General features: G+C 41.4%; 1 protein-coding gene across 1 annotated transcript in view; it reads right to left on the bottom strand.

Annotated features, from left to right (window-relative positions):
- NAPEPLD (N-acyl phosphatidylethanolamine phospholipase D) overlaps window positions 1-23,879 on the bottom strand; it is a 94,022-nt gene extending 70,143 nt beyond the window's left edge. The window contains exon 1 of the mRNA XM_030834320.2: window positions 23,749-23,879. The gene's annotated coding sequence lies outside the window, so the exon portion shown is untranslated. The remainder of the gene's footprint in view (window positions 1-23,748) is intronic.
- Between the last annotated feature and the right edge of the window lie 57 nt (window positions 23,880-23,936).

Raw genomic sequence — 23,936 nt, forward strand, 5'->3', positions numbered from 1 at the left:
CAGATGCACAATGCACACCAGAGGGGCAGGAGGAGGCCCAAATGGGCAGAGAAAACTTTTATGTTTAAATTTTTCTTGTCTTGCCTTAAAATATGAATTTCATTTCATCGATATTAAATGAACTCATGCCTTCAGTACCATAAAATTCAAGGCCGTGGTTGTTCTGGGAAATTTCTTAGATGTCTTGTGGAAGTAAAGCCTTAGAAGAGTGGAGGCCATGAAGCATAGAATTCGGTCAGAGCTTTAGGTTCTTTTCAGCATCTCACCTCTATTTCTTGGAAGCTGTGTGACCTTAGCGTCTCAGAGCCTCAATTTTCTCATCCGTAAGGTGATCATATTAACTGATCACCAGGTTATTTTAAGGACTAAAAGTTTTCATGGGAAACTTAACTCCCATATAAACTGAGTAATCATTATTTGTGTATACAATAATATCACTTTTATATACAATAATAATAACTGGGCCTAGTGCTCCATAGAAACACAACCATAGTACCCCATCTATTGGCAGTAAGTTAGTCATATGCACCTAATAAATTAAAACCAAGTTCCCTTACCAAGTTTATGGTTAATCTCTCTAAATCTAAAAGTTTATGTCCCCTCTGACCTCAATCCTGTGCTAATTGAACACTAATCAAGCAGAGTCCGATGACTATAATGACGTTATAGACAACAGCAATGTACATACTAATAATATCTATAATACATGGTATTACAGATATCATCATTAACGTACAAACTCAGATTGTTCCTCCAGGGCGAGATGAGCTAACAGACCCTGGAGCTGTGGACCACCTGGCCAGAGGCTCATAAACCAGAGACATGCGGACTCCCAAAACTACAATTAAGAAAGGTCACAGATAGGTCACAAGACAATGATTAATCCCAGGCTTTGTTTTTCCCCTATAAAAGAACCCCTAGCTCAAAGACCAAGTTGGAATGGATATGAGGCTTGTTTCCCACTCTGTTGCTTGGCACCCTGCAATAAATCCTACTTGGCTGCAAACTCCTGCTGTCAGAGTTGAGCCTTCTGTGTCATGGGCACATGAGCCCTTTTGCTCAGTTACAAAAGCTTAACATACTAAAGGGTTATGGGACCCCAAACACAAATGCAGAAAGACGACCAAATGACCATTATGGGGTTTAAAACCTTAACGTCGGCATATGTTTGAAGATAATGTCATATCCCTAGTCAACCAGAGAGGAGTACATTAATACGATGCATAAATGCAATGTCCCCACCTGATTAAAGGCATTGTATTATTAGTACATCAATGATATTCTAAATGAAAATTTTAAAGAAAAATATGTAAGATTTGATGTGAGATAAGCAGAAGTAAGCTGCCTGAAAACAAAATAAACATGTTAAATTTAGTCCTACATGATACTGGCTTTAAAGAAAAGTCTCCAGGTAGAGTTGTACATGAGAAAGCATCCACCTTCCCTGTGTGTACATATGTTACCAAACCAAACTTGGGTCTGCTCACCCCCTGTGCAGCAAAGCCAATTTACTCATGCAAGGTTGTGGTGAAGGAAAGCACAGCATTTATGTGCAGGGGACCAAAAACCGAATACGGGCAGCTCATGTTCGAAAGATTCGAACTCCTTGATGGCTTTCAGGGAAGGTGTTTTAAAGGCAACATTTGGGGTGAGGGCTGAAGGGTGCATGACTTTCTTCTGATTGGTTGGTGGTGAGGTAACAGGGTGAAGTTTCAGAAATCTTAATCATCAGCCTCTGGTTCCAGCCAACCTGGGGTCTAAGTGCTTGTGGTTAGTATGTAGTCACCATCCTCCACCTGGATGAAGTGGGGCTCTTAGTTCCTGCAGAACAACTCAAAGATTTCTGTCAGATTGCTCTGTATACCCTTGAGGAGGAACGAGGACTCTTTTATCACTGAACCATTGCCGTTACTTTTCTTGTTTAACTGCTTTGTTTCTGCATTCCCTCACTTCCCTAATTAGTAACTGCTTGAGCCTGCTCTTTGGAACTAAGGGAAGGCCTAAGAGACTAAAACCTTTTTCTACAAGCAAGAAACGGGGGACATGGAGGGCCTTTTGTACCCGGGAGGGCTCTACAACGTTCTGCTCAGTTTTAATCCCGCGCCCCCTTCTTTGATATTCCTCAATCCTGAAGGGAACAGGGGCAGGACAAGAAACAGAATAACGGGCTTCCGTGGTGGCGCAGTGGTTGAGAGTCCGCCTGCCGATGCAGGGGATACGGATTCGTGCCGCGTTCCGGGAAGATCCCACATGCCGCGGAGCGGCTGGGCCCATGAGCCATGGCCGCTGAGCCTGCGCGTCCGGAGCCTGTGCTCCACAACGGGAGAGGCCACAACAGTGAGAGGAAAAAAAGAAACAGAATAACATTTTGAATAGAGAGGTTAATCATAAACCCAGCATGGGAACTTGATTTAAGGGGGACTCGGTTTCCTGTATATGTATGTATTTATCTATATACATGTGCATACATATAGCATATGTTTTCCCAAAGAAATTTCCATTTATTTGCTTCAAATAAGTCATTTTATTTGTCATTCCCCTCATTTTATTTTCAAGGTGGAGACAGGATTTCATGAATTATTCAAACTGTCTTTTTATGGCTGAGAAAGGTCCTGCTATCTTAGAAGCAGCCTGATCTGAGACAATTAAAAACAGGCCTACTTTTTGTGTGACTTTTAAAGTTCTTGGTAGCTAATGTCTAGAAGCAAAAACTGTGTAGACATTGCAGCCTGATCCTTCCTGAAGGAAAATCCTAAATCACCAATTTCAAAAGCCTTAGCTTTGCTAATAAGGAACATTGAAATCTGCAGCCATTATGTTTCACTTTAAGCAGATTTCCTTACAATTCAAAAGTACAAAGAATCAATCTCAGTGCCCTGAAGGCTCTTCAGGCTATTGCTCAGCTAGTAATCATGGGGAAAAAAAAAAAGCTATTTTCAACTTAATTGGTTGGAGAACAACCTATAGATATAAAAAATGCAATTTATGGCCCACTAATGAACAGCTATTTAAGAAATGCTCACATTGAAAACACTATTTATATACATTATAAGAAATGTATAAAGCAGAATACTGCTTAATTCACATAAAATCTTTCTGGTCTTATTAGCTTGGTCTGTTTTTTCAGTTCCTATCTGCTGCTTCAATGAGTGAAAACAACCTCTAGGCAGAAGCCATTGAAATACTCTTTAAACTTGTGAGTATTTTCATTATATATTGCTGGCTGAATCATAAATGCTGATGCTGGCAAAGTAGTCACAGTAGAACAAAGGGGATTTTTAGGTGCTTCATCTTCTCAACACCACTTTATTACTATTATTATAAAGCTTTGGACAATCAGTTACGGTTTGATCCCCCCCCCCCCCCCCGTTTAGCCAGCTTTTGTTATATTTTGTTATAGCTCAAAAATCAGTTGAGAAACTCTCTATCAAGGCTTAGAATGATAGAATTTCAGATTCAGAAGAGATCCTAAATCAGTGAAGCTCCTATCAGAAAACAGAATTCCATGCAAAGGGTTTAACTGAAGATAATTTAATGGCAAGATGATTTACAGGGATGTGGGCAAGGTTAAGGGATCCAAAAATGGATGAGAAACTGAGGCGGGAGATAGATGGGCCCCAGGTTGAGCAGCTGGAGTTTGTCCCCTGAGGGCAGATACACCAAGATGAAGAGGAGGAGAAGGTGAGCCCCGCCCAGATAAGAGACCACATGTTTCTCATTCTCGAGGTCAAGGAGACATTCCCGACTACACATGTGCAGAAAGGCTCCTCAGAGGTCAAAAGGGAGGGGGCGTCACCTCGTAGGAAGGGATGTCAACCTACCCATAGATCTCTTTACTAGAATCCATCTTGGCTAAGAGATGTGCGCGACACACACACACACACACACACACACACACACACAGGTCCTGAGAAAAACCAAATACAGACTCAGAACCAGGCAAAGCAAAATGATTGGCCAGAGGAAACCTGGAAGAAATGCCCCATAAAAGTGATTCAAACTACCACGAGGGCACGACCTTCTCTCTGAGCCTGCCTGTGTGTGCCCATTCACACGTACTCTTTTTCCTCCTAATAAGCACTTTACTTGCTTCACTACTTTCCGTCCTTGTGGGAATTCATTTCTATAAAGCCAAAGGGCCAGGGGCCTTGTCAATGGCCACTGGTCACTTGTCCCTGGTGGTCTAGTGGCTAAGATTCAGCACTCTCACTGCCGCAGCCTGACTTCAATCTCTGGCTGGGAACCGAACTCCTGCTTCAAGCCGCTGCAGGCCAAGCCACCCAAGATCAGAACCACCCAGGACTAACAGTGGGGTTGTTACTACTTTGACCGAAAAGGGCAAGGGCAGAAGACAGTGTCACGAGTGCTGGGAGAGTTGGAACTGTGGAGGGAGACAGCTGCAGTCCTACCCAGAGGAAGACAGAACCACTGCTGGAACTGAAATGCTGAGGCAGGGAAGCAGCAGGAGGAAGGACCTCCATTTCCCGCTCTCCATCCCCTGGCAGTGCCTCCTACTGGATGAACCCCAAGGGAAGCCAAAGGCGGGGAGCCTAGATGACGATGTCTGTAAGGCTCAGCTCCCGCTTGGGTACAGAGATCAGGGTAGAGAGCGACAGAATGGATGAAGGGGCGGAGCAGAGAATAACCCAACAAACCCCTTAGAGGCCCGTAGGTCTAGTGATCCTCAGACGTGCTGGCAGCAAAGCATGTGGAGATCAACTTAGTCTTTACACAATAACTTGAGTCTTGCTAACTTTAACTGCACACCTACCACATGCCAAGCCCTGCTAAAAGCAGGTAAATTCGGAGATGCCTAAAGCATCTCCAAATTCAATTCAACAGAATCCTATATAATTGTATATTTACCATTACAATTTTTTTTTTTTTTTTTGCGGTACGTGGGCCTCTCACTGTTGTGGCCTCTCCCGTTGCAGAGCACAGGCTCCGGACACGCAGGCTCAGCGGCCATGGCTCACGGGCCCAGCCGCTCCGCGGCATGTGGGATCTTCCCAGACCGGGGCACGAACCCGTGTCCCCTGCATTGGCAGGCGGACTCTCAACCACTGCGCCACCAGGGAAGCCCACCATTACAATTTAAAATTGTGTATTAAAAGACCGTTTAAAAATTCAAGACCTTTATGCAGTGCTATAGAATGATCTGAGATATATTGTTTTAAAACACAGGAGCACATGTTGTATGTAATATGCTGCCATTTATATTTTTAAAAGGGAGAAAAAAGTATATAGCCTATAAATACATATGTTTGCTTGTACAGTTGAACAACACAGGTTACTACACGACAATCACAGATGCTGTGAGGGGTGGTAGGGAGTGCAGAAGACTGACTCTAGGTTATACTGGGGTTTTCAACTGCATGGAGGGTCGACACCCCAACCCCTGTGCTGTTCAAGGGTCAACTGAATATACTAGTCAGTCTTTCAAACGAGTCATGAGGAAGTAGTAAAGTCGACTGTCTCTATGGAAAGGAAATGGGTGGTCAAAAGAGAGGGTAAAAAGGCATATTGTTTACTTTCTTGAGCCTTTTGAATTTTGAACCATGTGAATATATTATCAATTTAAAAAAATAAAAAGTAAAAATTTTTAAGTCAACATAAAATGGTAACTGCACAGGGTGTATGGCACCCACAGGAGGGATCTATAGGCTGGTCTGGGGGTGGGGATGGGGTCAAGCCAGGCCTCCTAGAGAACGTGACGCCTGAACTGAACACTGAGAGAAGGCAGAAACCGGCAGGAGGGGAAGGCGCTGAGGCAGCTGAGATGGTTTAAGCAAGAGCACAGAGGAAACGTGCGAGAAGCTGTGCATGACTGAGCCAAAAGCTGCAGTGGCAAGTGACAGCAGAGGGGACAGGACAGCGGGCAGGGCCAGACTGTGGGAGCCTTGTGGACCCTGCTATAAAGTTTGGATTTCATCCTGAAAACGAAGAGTCATTGCACCAACTTACACTCCCACCAACAGTGCAGGAGGGTTCCCTTTCCTCCACACCCTCTCCAGCATTTATTTGTAGACTTTTTAATGATGGCCATTCTGACCGGTGTGAGGCGATACCTCATTGTAGTTTTGATTTGCATTTCTCTGACAATTAGTGATGTTGAGCATCTTTTCATGTGCCTACTGGGCAGCTGAATGTCTTCTTTGGAGAAATATCTGTCTATTAAGGTCTTCTGCCCGTTTTTGGATTGGGTTGTTCGTTTTTTTGATATTGAGATGCATGAGCTGTTTGTATATTTTGGAGATTAATCCCTTGTTGGTCCCATCACTGGCATATATTTTCTCCCATTCCATAGCTTGTCTTTTCATTTTGTTTATTGTTTCCTTGGCTGTGCAAAAGCTTGTAAGTTTGATTAGGTCCCATTTGTTTTTTAAGTTGGTGCAGCCACTATGGAAAACAGTATGGAGGTTTCTCAGAAAACTAAAAATAGAATTACCATATGATCCAGCAATCCCACTCCTGGGCATACACACCTGGACAAAACTGTAATTCAAAAAGATACACACACCCCTATGTTCATAGCAGTACTATTCACAATAGCCAAAACATGGAAACAACCTAAGTGTCCATCGACAGATGGATAAAGAAGATGTGGTACATATCTACAATGGAATATTACTCAGCCACAAAAAAGAACGAAATAATGCCATTTGCAGCAACATGGATGGACCTAGAGATTATCATACTAAGTGAAGTCAGAGAGACAAAGACAGATACCGTATGATATCACTTATATGTGGAATCTAAAATATGGCACAAATGAACCTATCTACAAAACAGAAACAGACTCATAGACATAGAAATCAGACTTGTGGTTGCCAAGGGGGAGGCAGGGAGGGAGAGGGATGGACTGAGAGTGTGGGGTTGCAAACTATTACATTTAGAATGGATAAACAACAAGGTCCTACTGAATAGCATAAGGAACTATATCCAATCTCCTAGGATTAACCATAGTGGAAAAGAATGTAAAAAAAGAATGTATACATGTGTACACCTGAGTCGCTTTGCTATACAGCAGAGATTGGCACAGCACTGTAAATCAACTCTACTTCAATAAGAAAGAAAAAAAGAGTCATTGTAAACTCTGGGTTAAGGATGGCTTTGAGGGAGGTGAAACTGCAGATACAGAAGCTATTGTTCCAGTCCCTGAAACACAGGTACACTTTATTCCATCAGGTGATCCTAGAACAACTAGGCCAGCAAGAAATCCAAAAACAAACTCATCTTGAATTACAAAGACGATGTGGCATATATATACAATGTAATATTACTCAGCCACAAAAAAGAATGAAATATGGCCATTTGCAGCAATATGGATGGACCTAGAGAATATCATACTAAGGGAAGTGAGTCAGATAAAGACAAACATATGATAATCACTTACATATGACATCACTTACATGTGGAATCTAAAAAGTAACACAAATGAATCTGTATACAGAACAGAAACAGACTCACAGACATAAAAAACAAACTTATGGTTACCAAAGGGGAAAGGGATGGGGAGAGATAATTAGGAGTATAGGATTAACAGACACACACTGCTATACATAAAACAGATGAACAACAAGGATTTACCATATAGGACAGGGACCTATGTTCAATATCTTGTAATAACCTATAATGGAAAAGAATCTGAAATATATATACATAACTGAATCACTTTTGCTGTAAACCTGAAACCAACACAATACTGTAAATCAACTGTACTTTAATTTTTAAAAATCATCTCCAATCAATTTCCCTTTTTAGTCATGGTGAGATCAAAGTTTAACACATTATAGGTGTTCAATACAATATCACATTGACTAATGGTAGTTTATAAGACTAACAGTATTTTAAGATTTATATCTAGTTTTGACATTAACTCAAAGAAGTTCATGTATTTAAACTTTTACTTATATTTGCTCCAAGATAATTTAATACGTTAGTAGGTTGAGAGAGAAGGAAAACCTAGGAGGAGGAAAGCATGGGTTTTAGAGTCAGAAAGCCCTAGATTAGGTTCCCAGTTCAGACTTTGATTCATGTTGTGCCTTGGCAAGTGGCCTAATCCCCTTGAACCTCAGTTTTCTCGTCTCTCTAATGTGAATAAAGAAACACCACCACTTGCCATTCTATTTTCTCCCCCCACCACCCTCCTCCTCATGAGGCAAGAATGTAAATTAATGAAGCCTAGTTTTCTAAGTGCTTCCACTTAGAAACACAAAAAGGAGCACCACAGAACTTCCAAGGCATGGTCTAAGGTACAATGTATGCATTATATCCACTGCCAGCTACACTCATCTTGAAGACAGACACCACAGTCACACATTCATTCAGCTATTCAACAACTTATGAGCTCCCCCACGGTACTGGACATGGTGCTACTGTTGGGGATGGAGAGGTGGGTGAAACAGGCATGGTCCCCACCCTCACAGACATCATGGCTAACAGGGAAGCAGGTGAAATTACTCAACCCACAAATATAAAATCGCTCTTTGTGAAAAGTGCAGTGAAGGAAAAGAGGAGGTACGTGAGACAGTAACGAATGTCATTTCTATTGCGAGCATCTTGGGGCGAGTTCTCTAGAAGTAGAACCTGAAGTGGGGACACTTGTGCAAATGATTCATTCAGAGAGTGCTCTCTGGAGAGGCCTCTAAGGGACTGACAGCAGAGTGAGGACGGGTGGGGGGGAGAATCTGGGTAAAGATCGGTTTCAGAACTCTAGCCTCAGCCTGACCCTACCAGGAGCTCTGAAGCTTCCTTTCAGAACCAAATTTGTCTCAGAGGCAAAAGGACTGAGCTGTCTTACCCCCATATCACTTAATAATTGGTTAAGGCCGCCCTCTTCGGGGAGAATAACCTCCTAGGCATCTTTCATCCAGGCAGTTCCCATCAGCCAAAGGCAATTCTCTATAGAAAGGTGCAGGTGTGAGCAGTTAGCAGCAGCCACACCTGTAGTGGCTAAGGAACGTTCACTACCTGGGTACAGGCGATGAGGCGGGGCTTCAATAGCATCTGCTACGGAGCGTCTGGGGAGGCTTCTCTAAAGAAGTGAGTTTTGAGCTAAGACTTGAAGGATGAGTGAGAATTAGCCAAAAAAGTGTATTCCAGGCTCAAGAGATGACATGTGCCTAATGAAAAACAAAAAGATCACCAGGCCTGGAGAATTGTGCTGTAGAGGAAAGCGGATCAAGATTATTTTGGGGAGAACCCGAGTCATTTTGGATTTTATCCTAAGAACAATGAAAAACCATTGAAAGGCTTTAAGTGGGGAAGAGACATAGTCCTCCCCCGAGTATTTTCATAGCTCCTTGGACTGGTCAGGAAAGAGTGAGAAGAGGGAAAGGGAAGATGTTGGGAAACTCGTTAGGAGGCTGGTTTATACTCATCTGGGCTATGAGGGATGGTGGTTTCCACTAGGGTGGAATGGGGATTGAAAGGAAAAAATGGACTCAGGATATATTTTGAACGTAGAACCAACAGAATTTGGTAATGAATTGTCTGCAATGGGGAAAGTTTTATATCTCGATGGAAGATCAAAATAAGACTTTATACTATTTCCCCTCTTTTGTCTATAGTATGCAAAACACAGGCTCAGAGCCTGGTGTTAAGGGGCGTTTCTTTTCCTGCCTTCCCCTGTTAGCTGATACAGCATACTGAAAGAGACTGACAGTAAAGCAAGGTAACGAAACAGCCACTCTGCAACAGCTAACCAAACATCTAGGGATTAAATTGTGTATGAGCTTTCTACAGCGGCACAAGTTGACACAAATTTAGGGGCTTAGAACAACATCTATCTATTATCTCACAGGGTCCATGGGTTACGAGGCCGAGCATGGCTTACCTGTGTTCTCTGCTCCAGGGCCTCACAAGACTACAATCAACATGTCAGTCAGAGCTGGGGTCTCATCTGGGGCTCGGGGTCCTCTTCCAAGTACACATGGCTGTTGGAAGAATTCATTTCCTTGCGGCTGTAGAACTGCTGACATCTTACTCCTTCAAGGCCAGCAGAGGAATGGCTTACCTCTACACCCTTTTAAAGGGCTCACCTGATTAGGTGAAGTCCCCTCAGGGCTAATTAACTTAAACTCAGCTGATTAGCTGCTTTAATTCCATCTGAAAAATTCCCTTCACCTTTGCCATATAATGTAACCTAATTACAGGAATGAGTTTCCATGGGGAGGGGGTTATATGAGGACACGGGTCACTGGGGGGTCATCTTAGAATTCTGCCCACTGCCCACTGAAACTAAAAAGAGATCAATAGAAAAGAGTTTGATGCCAGTTTATGGATTTGGTAGGAATTAAAAAAAATACCTTTATCATTAAATTCTACTTCAGGATTAGCAATCTCTATACAAATTTGGTGAAATCAGCCAGGGTTAAGAAGAGAGGGCTGCATACAGGAGATCCAGGTAGATAGAAAACCAGCTGACGTGACTAGCTTCTCTCCCTGGAAATTTAAAGTACTGAATTGGCAGATCATCATTCCTATAGTTTCTGAATTGCCTATTCTTTTCTCAGATACGAGATAACTGAGCAAATGTTGAAAACAGGTTCAATTCTTACTTCTGTAAGAATCTTACACCCATGTCTGAAGAATAGCATCTTGTGACTCAGGTGATTTCATACTCTTGCAAATCTGTTTTGAGATCTTTATAGAAGCTTTCCACACATTAAATTAGATCCTAGATTTTGTCTTCTTCATCCCCTCTCTACCAAGCCTGTTGGAGTATTCTCGTGAAGATTTAGCAAGTTTAAGTCTAACTTAAAGGTAACCCCTGGAGTCATTTAGAGCAGAATATTTGTCTAGAAGGTACTGTAGGTCTTCACTACAGGAAAGACAGTCTCTAGGAAGGTTTGTGGAGTGAATAAGAGCCCAGGGGCAGAAACTTTTGGTACATATCAATCCAGTGTGAGTCAAGGAGCACTGAGTGGATAATCAATGGAGAAGAAAAAGATGAGGAGGCGATTCATGATTGAAGAGTCCCAGAAAGACCCCTGAGTGAGCAAAGATCATCGCAATTAGGGGTCATCTAGACCAGGAGGAAATGAAGGTGAGGAAGACAGAAAGTCAAATTTTGCTAGCATCATAAATGCTGGACTTAGTCTCCTATAGAAGAGAAATGGTGGCCTGAATGGAGGTAAGTGGCAGTTCAGATTTTTCAGAAATTACTTTTCTTCTACTACACTTGATTACAATTGATTCCTAGCTAATAAACACAAACCAGAAGTTTGAGGAATGTGAAGTTGTTTGTATAAAGTGCCCTACATTTTCTTCTGCCTCTGCCCTCAAGGATAAACCAGGTAACCTATAAGTATTATACACACAGGCATTCACTCAAACTCAGAAGCATTCAAAACATAGAAAAGTGCATAAGAAGGACTTTGACAATAGTGATGTGGGGGCCATGAGCTACATTCCCAGGGATTCATTGTGGCCTCTGTTCCCATGGTGATTATACATTCAACTCGGGACTTCCTTCCCACTCCGTGTAACCTCCCTTAAGAAGCAAGAAACAAAAGGAAATAAAGCCAAAGCACTTCAGTGAGTCCAGACTGGGCACAAAGACTGCCAGCACCACAGCCAGACTCAGGGAGCTGCTCAAACTGCCACATTACACATCTCATGGCACACTAATCGCTCCTTCCTCATTAGGGGGCCATTGTACAAAAGGCTGGATCAGGAAAGCTTTATGAAACATGCAAAGATTTTTTGCTCCAATTCATTTGCAGTTCCCTTTGTTACCTTATTAGTTATGCCCAGATGAACAATTCTAAATTTCCTTTCCTATGTCCATTTGTAAGAACCTCTGTGACTAATACATCTGTGCGTGTGTGCGTTTGAGTGTGTGATTGTGATACGTGATGATCAGTAGATAGAAGCAGTACTCTTCCCACACGGCTCCTCGCGCACAATACAAATTTTCTTTTGGAAATGTAACCTCATTTTTTCCCTTTAATTCAACTTTTATTTTGAGATAGTTGTAGATTCACATGCAGTTGTAAGAAATAATACAGAGATCTCACGTACCCTTCATCTATCTGTCCAATGGTAACATCTTTCATAACTGCAATACAATATCACACCCTGGAAATTGACATTGATGTAATTAACTGACCTTCTTATTTCACCAGTTTTACATGCATTCATTTGTGTGTACTTAATTCTATAAAATGTTATCACGTGTGTAGATTCATGTAACCATCACCATTTCAAGATAGAGAACAGTTTCATCACCTCTGGGATCTCTCATGCTACCCTTTCACAGCCATACTCACCTCTTCTTCTCCCTGTCCTTCTCCCCTCCCTGCCTGAACCCCTGGCAATCACTAATTTCCCCTCCATCTCTGTAACTGTGTTGTATCAAGAATGCTTTATAAATGAGATCATGTAGGATATAACCTTTTAAGATTGGCGTAATTCTCTTGAGGTCATCTGTATTGCACTTATCAAGAGTTCATTCCTTTTTAGTGCTGCGTAATAGTCCATAGTATGGATGTACCACAGTTGGTTTAACCATTTACCTATTGAAAGACATTGGGATTGTTCCCAGTTTGGGGCCATCACGAATAAAGTTGTTACTAATATTCATGCAGATGTTTTCATCTCTCTGGGATAAATGCCCAAGAGTACGATCACTGGGTTGTATAGTAAGCACATATTTAATTTTATTTTTTTAAAAACCTGCCAGACTAGGGATTTTCCTGGTGGCACGGTGGTTAAGAATCTGCCTGCCAATGCAGGGGACATGGGTTTGATCCCTGGTCCAGGAAGATCCCACATGCTACGGAGCAACTAAGCCTGTGCTCCACAACTACTGAGCCTGTGCTCTACAGCCCACTCGCCACAACTACTGAAGCCCACGCACCTAGAGCCCGTGCTCCGCAACAGGAGAAGCCACCGCAATAAGAAGCCCGCACACTGCGATGAAGAGTAGCCCCTGCTCGCCAAAACTGGAGAAAGCCCATGCACAGCAATGAAGACCCAACGGAGCCAAAAATAAATTAATTAATTAATTAAACAAACAAACAAAAAACAACCTGCCAGACTATTTTTCAGAGTGACTGTACCACTCTGAAATTTTAGATTCCCACCAACAATGCATGAGAGATCCTGTTTTCTCTGCATCCTCACCAGCATATGGTATTATTAGTATTTTTGATATCTCGTGTTTTTTAAAATTAATTAATTTTTAATTTTATTTTTGGCTGTGTTGAGTCTTCATTGCTGTGCACGGGCTTTCTCTAGTTGCAGTGAGCGAGGGCTACTCTTCATTGCAGTGTGTGGGCTTCTCATTGCAGTGGCTTCTCTTGTTTCGGAGCACGGGCTCTCGGCGTGTGGGCTTCAGTGGTTGTGTGTGGCTCACGGGCTCTAGAGCGCAGGCTCAGTAGTTGTGGCACACGGGCTTAGTTGCTCTATGGCATGTGGGATCTTTTCGGACCAGGACTTGAACCCGTGTCCCCTGCTTTGGCAGGCAGATTCTTAACCACTGCACCACAAGGGAAGCCTGATATCTCGTGGTTTTAACTTGTATTTCTTTAATGGCTAATGATGTTGAATATCTTTTCATGTGCTTATTTGTCATCTGTATTTCCTCTTCAGTGAAATGTCTGTTCCTGTCTTTTGCCCATTTTCTGATTGGATTGTTTATTCTTTACTGTTTTGAGCATATTTACATATTCTAAACACAACTCATTTATTAGATGTGTGGCTTGCAAACATTTTCTCCCAGTCTGTAGCTTGTCTTTTTACTCTCTAATAGTATCTTTCATTGAGCAAAAGTTTTTAATTTTGATGAAGTCTTGTTTAGCAGTTTTTCCTTTTATGGGTTATGCTTTTGATATCAAGTCTAAAAATTCTTCAACTAGCCCTACATCCCAAAGATTTTATGTTATGTGTTTTTCTAAAATTTTATAGTTTTATGTTTAAGTCTATGACTCATTTTGAGTTAATTTTTATATAAGGTGTGAGGTTTAGGCTGAGGTTCATTGAGGAGCAGGGGGCAGGGGACTCTAGGAATATCCAATTGCTCCAGTACCATTTGTGGGAAAAGGTATCCTTCAACCATTGCATTACTTTTGCATCTTTGCCAAAAATTAGTTGGGCAGATGTGTGTGGGCCTATTTCCGGTTTGAGATAATCACAAAAGATGCAGATGAAAATGACAAAGCTTCAAGAGCCTAGAGAGATGTTAATAAATGTGGAAGATAGATAAATTATTGTAATTCAGCATAAAGATAACTGTTATCCCCAATAAAGAATCCACTGAGTGGAATGTCAGATGATGTAATCAAAGAGAATTTTCCTAAATGAAGGAAGAAGTGAATCTGCAGATTGAAAGAATATATCGTGTTCCCTGTAATTATGACAAAAATCACTGAACACACGGGAATTCCCTTGCAGCCCGGTGGTTAGGACTACATGCTTTCACTGCGGAGGTCCCGGGTTCAATCCCTGGTCAGGGGAACTAAGATCCTGCAAGCCGTGTAGCATGCCCACCACCCACCAAAAAAATCACTGAACACAAAGCTACACAATATTAATATATATCCTTAGTTAAGTTATTAGACTTCAAGAATAAAATAATTTTTTAGGTTTTCAAACAGACAAAGCAAGCCATATTTAAAAGTGTTAAAAAAGATATGGTTAGCCTCAGACTTCTCCAAAGCAACATTCAATTCAAGAAAATAATAGTGCTATGGGTTTTTTTTTGTTTTTTTTTTTGTTTTCTTGCGGTACGCGGGCCTCTCACTGCTGTGGCCTCTCCCGTTGCGGAGCACAGGCTCCAGACACGCAGGCCCAGCGGCCATGGCTCATGGGCCCAGCCGCTCCGCGGCATGTGGGATCTTCCCGGACCGGAGCATCCCGGACCCTGCATCGGCAGGCGGACTCTCAACCACTGCGCCACCATGGAAGCCCATAGTGCTATGTTTATAAAATTCTGAGAAAATGAAAATGTGACCCAAGAATATTAAGCCCAGATAAAATATTAGTCAAGGAAAAAACCAAAAGCAGACATTCTCAAACATGAAAGACTTAAAGGAATATGATATCCATAATGAAACTTGCAAAACAACAAAAATAGCGACAACTGTTTGACAATGAAATTCGGTCAATTAAAAGATTAATCAATATAAGAACTCAGGTTTAGAAAAGCAACATAAAAGGACTGGTGATAAACACTGATCCATTTAAATATTATGACCATACCAAACAATTATGGGAATTATAGTTACAGAAGAGAGTATGAATGGGAATAGGGTTTCCCTGGTGGCGCAGTGGTTGAGAGTCCGCCTGCCAATGCAGGGGACACGGGTTCGATCCCTGATCTGGGAAGATCCCACATGCCGCGGAGCAACTAAGCCCATGTGCCACAACTACTGAGCCTGTGCTCTAGAGCCTGCGAGCCACAACTACTGAGTCTGCGTGCCACAACTACTGAAGCCCGTGCGCCCTAGAGTCCATGCTCCACATCAAGAGAAGCCACCGCAATGAGAAGCCCATGCACCGCAACGAAGAGTACCCCCGGTCTCTGCAAGTAGAGAAAGCCTGCGTGCAGCAACAAGGACTCAATGCAGCCAAAAATAAATAAATTTATTTTTTTAAAGTAATAATAATATAACTAACAAAAATCAGGAAGTAGAGGAATGAGGTCAGAGGAAATGTAAGATTTCACGAGTCTTTATCTTTCAAAGCTGGAAGTCAAGAGCTACTGTTTAGATTGAAACATGTATTTTTAAATTTTTAGAGAGGATTTAAAAAAATACATATTTTGTTTTAAATAAGAGCTCTGAATCTCTAAAGAAGTAGCTTTTGGAAAATAATATCTCTTATGGTAAAGAAATATTTGAAGTTCAACAATTTCTTCAGTTTCACTTTAGTTTTTATTTTCTATTAAAGTAAAATTAAATGCTACTGCTAATAATACTGAATCCATTTTAATCCTAATACTACTTAATAAATATTGAGTGTATTGCTTATTTATACTCATACTGATTAATACAAATCTGAAACTTCGTTATCAGTCTAGTTCCTGCCATATTCAAATGGGGTAATTTAAAGAGGGTTTAAGACTATTTACAAAGGTAGGGGCAGGGTTTAGAGGAACCAACAAGGGAGGGTACAGTGTTCCAGAACCAGCAATAGCAGAGGCCTGTATCTATCCACTTAGTCTCAAAGGAGGAAGAGAAGGAAAGGCCACTAGAATGCAGAGAGGACAGCTACATGAAGAAGGCTGGGCCCTTGAAGAGATGCATCAACCCCCATGGAGGAAGCTGAGGGATAAATGCTCCCACCTTACTTCTCCAGGCTTCTGTGCCCTGCTGGTGACTTTCATTGGCTAAACCCACTAAAAACCTGATGAATCAAGCAATTTATGCAGGTCAGCCCCCCTAAAGCACAGAATAGAGGGGGAAAAAGTGGGAATTGGGGAAAAAAGGAAGATATGCAGATACTTTTTAATAAACATAGCATCTATTGTATCACCCCATTCTCTTAAAAATATCAGTTGAGTATTCAACCAATATAGCTATCTATCCATCCATCCATTCATCCCTTCTACCTTTCTAGTCATATATATGCCTAGAAAGAGACCTGGAATGTTACCCTAACGTTAATGGTGATAATATTTGGATGGTGTGATTTGGAGTATTTAAAAATTGAGATGTAATTTATATAACATAGAATTTACTCTTTTAAAATGTAATACTCAATAGTTTTTAGTATTCATAAGGTGATACCACAATCACCACTATCTAATTCCAGAAAATTTTTATCACCCCTAAAGAAACCCCATATCCATGAATAGTCATTCCTCATTCCTCCCTGACCCAGCCACTAGCAATCACTAATCTACTTTGTCTCTATGGATTCCCTATTCTGGATATTTCATACAAATAGAACATATAATATGTGGCCTTTTGTGACCAACTTCTCTCATAGCATGTTTTCAAAATTCATCTGTGTTGTAACTTATAGCAATATTTAATTACTTTTTGTCACTAAATAATATTCCATTGTATAGATACTCATTTTGTTTATCCATTCATCAGATAATGGACATTTGGGTTGTTTTCTTTTTTTGGCTATTATGAATAATGCTGTTTGAACATGAGGGTATAATTTTTTGTGTGGACATGTTTTCATTTCTTAGGTATAAACCTAGGAGTGGAATTGCTGGGTCAAATGGTTACTCTATGTTTAACTTTTTGAGGAACTGCCACACTGTTTTTCACAGCAACTGCACAATTTTACATTCCCACAATCAGCACTGAACGTTACAATTTCTCCACATCCTCACCAACACTTGTTACTGTCTGCCTTTTTCCTTACAGCCATCACAGTGTATGTGAAATAGTACCTTATTATAGCTTTGATTTGCATTTTCCTGATGGCTAATGATGTTTAGCATCTTCTTATGTGTTTATTGGCCATTTACATATCTTATTTTTTGGAAAAATATTCAAATCCTTTGCCCAACTTTTGGTAACAATTTTGAAATATAATCACATGTCATGTAACTCACCCACTTAAAGTATACAGTTCAATGGCTTTCAGTATATTCATAGAGTTGGGCCACCATCACCATTAATTCCGAAACATTTTAATTACCTCAAAAAAAAGAAACCCCATACATTTTGCTGTCAACCTTCAGTCTTACCATTTCCCCCAACCCTAGACAACCACCAACCTACTTTGTTTCTCTACATATTTGCCTATTTGCCTATTCTAGACATTTCTAATAGTGGAATAATAGAATGTATGGTCTTTCATATAATCATTGAGTATACTTCTTTCATATAATCAAGGAATATACTTCTTTCACTTTACATAATGTTTTCAAGGTTCCTCCATGTCATAGAACATATAAGTCCTTCATTCATTTTCCTGCTGAATAATATTCTGTTGCATGGATTTAACAAGTTTTACTCATCCATTCATCAGTTGATGAACACGTGGGTTGCTTCCACTTTTTGGCTATTACGACTTATGCCTCTATGGACATCAGTATACAAGTGGAAACATGTTTTCACATCTCAGGTATATACCTAGGAGTGGAATTGCTGGGTCAGATGGTAACTCTATGTTTGACTTTTTGAGGAACGATCAGATTGTTTTCCAAAGTGGCTGCACCACTTTACATTGCCACCAGCAGCACGTAAGCATTCCTATTTCTCCACATCCTCACCACTAATTGCTATTGCCTCTTTTTAAAATTTTAGACATCCTAGTGGAGGTGAAATGGTATCTCATTGGGATTTTGAGTTTGATTTCTGAGGAAGGGTAGGGGAGGTGCAGAAATGACTTAAGCAGAAGTAGCCACTGGAGAGCCTAGGAGTACTGGAGGCACTGAACTCCCAGTGGTGGCAGTGTCGTAGGCATCCTGGCCTTCTTTGGTTCCTGCTCATTTTCAGAGCTTACTTCTCCAGTCTCTCCATTGATTCTATGAAGCATGAAAGTTTTTGGTTTTGGTTTTGTTTTGCGGTACGCGGGCCTCTCACTGTTGTGGCCTCTCCCGTTGCGGAGCAACAGGCTCCGGACGCGCAGGCTCAGCAGCCTTGGCTCACGAGCCCAGCCGCTCCGCGGCACATGGGATCTTCCCGGACCGGGGCACGAACCCGTGTCCCCTGCATCGGCAGGCGGACTCTCAACCACTGCGCCACCAGGGAAGCCCGCATAAAACTTTTTTATTTGATGAAGTCCAATTTATCTCTTTTTTTTTTCCTTTGGTCGTTTGTGTTTTAGGTGTTGTATCTAAGAAAACAATGCATAATCCAAGAACGTGAAGATTTACATCTCTGTTTTCCTCTAAGAGTTTTGTAGGTTTGGTTCCTTCATTTACATCTTTAATCCATTTTGAGTTAATTTTTATATATCATATGAGGTAGGAGATCCAACTTTATTCTTCTGCATGGGTGTCTAATTGTCTCAGCACTATTCGTTGAAAAGACTCTTCTTTCTCCACTGAATTGTTTTGACACCCTTGTCAAAAGTCATTTGCCCATAAATGTGAGGGTTTATCTCTTGATTCTCAATTCTGTTCCACTGATTGTCTTTTCTTATGCTAGTACCACACTGCTTGATTACTGTTGCTTTGTAGCAAGTTTTGAAACTGGGATATGTGAATCTTTTAATTTCATTCTTTTTTTCCCCATGATTGTCTTGGCTATTCTGGGTCCTTTGAGTTTCCATATGAATTTGAGGATCAGGTTCTAAAGTATACAAAGAATCTAGCTGAGATTCTGATAGAGAGTGCACAGAATCTGTAGATCAATCTGGGGAATATTGCCATTTTAACAATACTAAGTCTCCTGATACATGAACATAGGATGTCTTCCCATTTATATAGATCTTCTTTAATTTCTTTAAATAATGTTTTGTAGTTTTCAGAGTATAAGTCTGCACTACTTTTACTAATTTTTTCCTAAATAATTTATTCCTTTACTCTATTATAAATGGAATTATTTTTTTTATTTCATTTTCAAGCTGTTCTTCATTTTTTTTTTTTTCTTTTGCGGTACGTGGGCCTCTCACTGTTGTGGCCTCTCCTGTTGTGGAGCACAGGCTCCGGACGCGCAGGCTCAGCAGCCATGGCTCACGGGCCTAACGGCTCTGCGGCATGTGGGATCTTCCCGGACCGGGGCACGAACCCGTGTCCCCTGCATCGGCAGGCGGACTCTCAACCACAGCGCCACCAGGGAAGCCCTTTTCTTCATTTTTGAAGGATCATTTTACTAGATATAGAATTCTTGACTGACAGTCTTTTCCCTTCAGGACTTCGAATATGTTGTCTCAGTGCCTTTTGTCCTCCATGGTTTCTGATGAAAAATTAGCTATTAACCTTGTTGGATCAAGTGTATGTGACAAACTGCTTTTCTCTTGCTGCTTTTAAGATTTTCTCTTTCTGTAGTTTTATTATTATGATGTCTTGGTGTGGATCTCTTTGAGTTTATTCCACTTGGAATTTGTTCAGATGTTTAGACAGGTAGATTAGTGTTTTTCATCAAATTTGGGTGTTCTGGATCATTATTTCTTCAAAGATTCTTTCTCTCCCTATCTCTCTGTCCCTTCCTTCTGGAACTCCCATTATGTGTATGTTGGAATGCTTGAAGGTATCGCAAAGGATTCTGAGGCTCTGTTCATTTTCCTTCATTCTTTTTTCTTTTAAACCCACAGACTGTTAATCTCAGTTGATCTATCTTCACATTTTCTGGTTCTTTCTTCTACCTGTTCATATCTGCTGTTGAGCCCTTTCAGTGAATTTTTCATTTCATTTATTGTACTTTTTAATTCCAGGATTTTGATTTAAAAATAATTACTATCCCTTTATTGATATCCTGTATTTGATGAGACATAATTCTCATACCTTCCTTTAGTTTTTTAGACATTGTTTCCTTTAGTTTTGTGAACATTTTAAAAACAGCTTATTTTAAAAAGTTTTTGTCTTTTAAGTCCAATGTCTTGGCTTCCTCAAGGACATTTTCTATTGATTTTTTTCCCTGTGCATGACCATATTTTCTTAGTTCTTTGAATGTCTTGTAATTTTTTTGTTAAGAACTGGACATTTAAAATAATATAATGTGTCAATTCTGAATATCAGATTCCACCCCCTCCCAGACTTTGTTGTTGCTGTTTGCTTTTGTTTGTTTAGTGACTTTTCTAAGTAAATTCCTTAACGTCATGTGTTACCACTGAAGTCTCTGCTCAACTAGCTTAATGGTCAGCTAATGATTATACAGATACTTCCATAAGTGCCTAGAACCAATGAACTTCTCAGTTGTTGTTGAGGAGCTCTGTGTATGGTATACCTTCAACACTTAGCCAGACAGTTGACAACTGTGCCTTAGCCTTCACTTCCTGCTTGCACAGAGCCTCAAGGTCAGTGTTGTGGGAGCGTTTAGGGCCTTCTCCTGTCTTTCCTGGGCATGTGTACAGCCCTGGGTATGCACACAGTCATATACATGTACATGGCCTTCCAGATTCCCAGGAATACATCTGGGCTTTTCAAAGTCTCTATAGGTATACCTCAGATATATTACAGGTTCAGTTCCAGACCACCACAATAAAGTGAATATTACAATAAAGTGAGCTGCATGAATTTTTCAGTTTCTCACTGCATATAAAAGTTACATTTATACTATACTATAGTCTATTAAGTGTGCAGCAGCATTATGTCTAATAAAACAATGTACAGACCTTAATTTAAAAGTTATCTCTTGCTAAAAATTGCTACCCATCACGTGGCCCTTAGTAACATTCAAGATCACTGACATCACAGATCATCATAACAAATATAATAATAATGAAAAAAGTTTGGACTATTGTCAGAATTACCAAAATGTGACACAGAGACACGGAGTGAGCAAATGCTGTTGGGAAAGTGGTTCCAATAGGGTTGCCACAAAACTTCAATTTGTAAAAGACAGAATATCTGTGAAGCACAAAAAAGCAAAGCGCAATAAAACGAGGTATCCTGTAGAGACAGCTCAGGCCCTAGCTTTTCCTTTTAAGCTTCTTGGTTTGCCTATTGTTTGCCCTTACTCTTATCTACTACCTCCAGGCAACCACCCAAAGTTAGATAACCGCCTCTAAATATTTTTGACAAACATCCCCAGAAAAAGGCTTTTTGCTTTGAGTCAGGTTAAATAAAGGCAACCTTGCAAGTGAGATCATCCAGGGAAGCATGAGACAGGTCAAATAATTCCAGTTCTCTGGATTTGAGGCCTTGAAGGAACTCCAGCCCAATTTTGCCCCCTCTGGTGGCTGCCGATTTTCATCTTGGCTGTGGGATCCTGGTTTTCAAGGCTACCATGGAGTTAGGAGGAAGGGGTTAAGGATAGAGTTAAACACTATAAGTTTAAACACTATAAAGCACTATAAAGCTCCCTTTGCTTATTGCAATTTAGGTGTTTTTATGAGGGGGGGGGAAACTCCCCAGATTACTGCAAGACTTGTTTCATTTCCAGAGTTTTGAAAATGTTGATTCTGGCCATTTTTATTTTGGCCACGCCACATGGTACGTGGGATCTTCATTCCCTGACCTGGGATCGAACCCATGCCCCTTGCAGTGGAAGCATGGAGTCTTAACCACTGGACCGCCAGGGAAGTCCCAGATTCTGGCCATTTTTAAAACCAGTTTTCTCATTTATTTTATTAAAAGAAGGGAGGATTTTCAGAGATTTTATTCTGTCATTTTCCCTGACGTGTTAAACTAAGTTTGAATTAAGATGTGCTAAAATTTCCCAGGTGCTTCCTGTGATTATACCTAAATATTTTTGTATATATGTATGATGTTTGTATTTCTTTATTAATGTTAACACACATGTGTTTTAGAAACCTGAAGGGATAACCTTGGTTGTCCTCATTATATAATAGATCCTGTGGGCTGAACCTGTGGTTCATAGCAGAAGGGAGATGTGGAGAGAGATGAGGCTGGAAAGGTAAGTAGGAGTTAGCTCATGGAGGGACCTATCTTCCATACTAAGGAGGCTTCACTTTATCCTGACCAAGGGAAATTACTGGGGGGTTCTTCATAATGGTACTATCATACTAAAAGCTGCATTCTGAAAAGATCCCTTGGGCTTCCCTGGCGGCGCAGTGGTTGAGAGTCCGCCTGCCGATGCAGGGGACACGGGTTCATGCCCCGGTCCGGGAAGATCCCACATGCCGTGGAGCAGCTGGGCCTGTGAGCCATGGCCGCTGAGCCCGCGCATCCAGAGCCTGTGCTCCGCAACGGGACAGGCCACAACAGTGAGAGGCCCGCGTACAGCAAAAAAAAAAAAAAAAGATCCCTTGGGCCAAAAACTATGACAGTGGGGCTGGAGTGGATTCAAGAGGCAGGAAAGGGGTGTATCAATTGGATGTTGAGAGTGGGGAAAAAGGGAGGAGCTGAGGGTGAAACTGGGTTTCTGGTTTGGATGTCTGCTGAATGGAGGTAACATTTGCTGTTTTGCATTGAATATACAGGAATAGACTCCTGGGCAAGACAGTGAAACGCATTTTGGACAAGTTGATATTGAGGTGCCAATGGGATACTCAAGTGTAGTTGTCTAGTCACTGAGTGGTTAAGGGGGCCTGGAGCTCAAGAGAGAGGCCTGGTTGGGTAGACAGGAAAGGCCTCAGGTGAAAGTGGAAACCATCAGGGAGAGTGTGCAGTAGAAGAGGCCCAGGCCCAGGTCCAGAACCCTGGGGAACAGCAACTTTCAGGGCAAAATGGTGTGGTGCTTAAGTGCAAAGGCTTTGGAGCCACACCGCCTGTTATTAGTGTCCTGACCTCAGGGAAGTTATTTACCCCAGTTTCTGCATCTGTAAAATGAGCATATTGAATAGCACACTTAGAACAGTGCTTGCGATGTTTAGTTTCACTGAGATCTGTGAATAAAGAGCTGTCCAAGAAGGTGAAGAAGGGACTAGGAGAAGGAGGAGGAGCTCTTAAGGTGCAATGAGGAAAGACAATTTCACAGAGATTTACCACGTCAAACTCAGCCAAGAGGACGGTACCAGAAGGTCTTTAAGTGTCCATCTTTCAGCAATTCGTGGTTTCACCAAGAGCAATTTCTATGCAATGGAATGAGCCAGACTGTAAAGTGTTGAAAAGTGAGTAGGGGTCAACACTGATACTTTCTTCCCTCTCCTCACGGCGCCTCTCTCTCCCACTAGAGGCTTCCTCTAAGGACAATGAGTTATGGATCATATTCCCCTTTTTCCAATCAATTTCGGCCACCAATGGGATAATATGTTGTACCAGGTTACCTTTCATTCTTCTACTTTCGCGCCTTGCACGTCGTAGGCGATTGAAGTAACTGCTGATACAGGGGCTTCTACAGACTCCTTAATTCGCGTTATTAGACTGCTCGCACCACCTCCAGGTCCATTCCTTCCACGACTGCTTAGAGGAGGTCATTCCCATCATGGCCACTTGGTGGGGCCCGCTCTCTCGT

The sequence above is a fragment of the Globicephala melas genome, chromosome 9, assembly GCF_963455315.2.
Source record: "Globicephala melas chromosome 9, mGloMel1.2, whole genome shotgun sequence".
NCBI lineage: Eukaryota > Metazoa > Chordata > Mammalia > Artiodactyla > Delphinidae > Globicephala > Globicephala melas.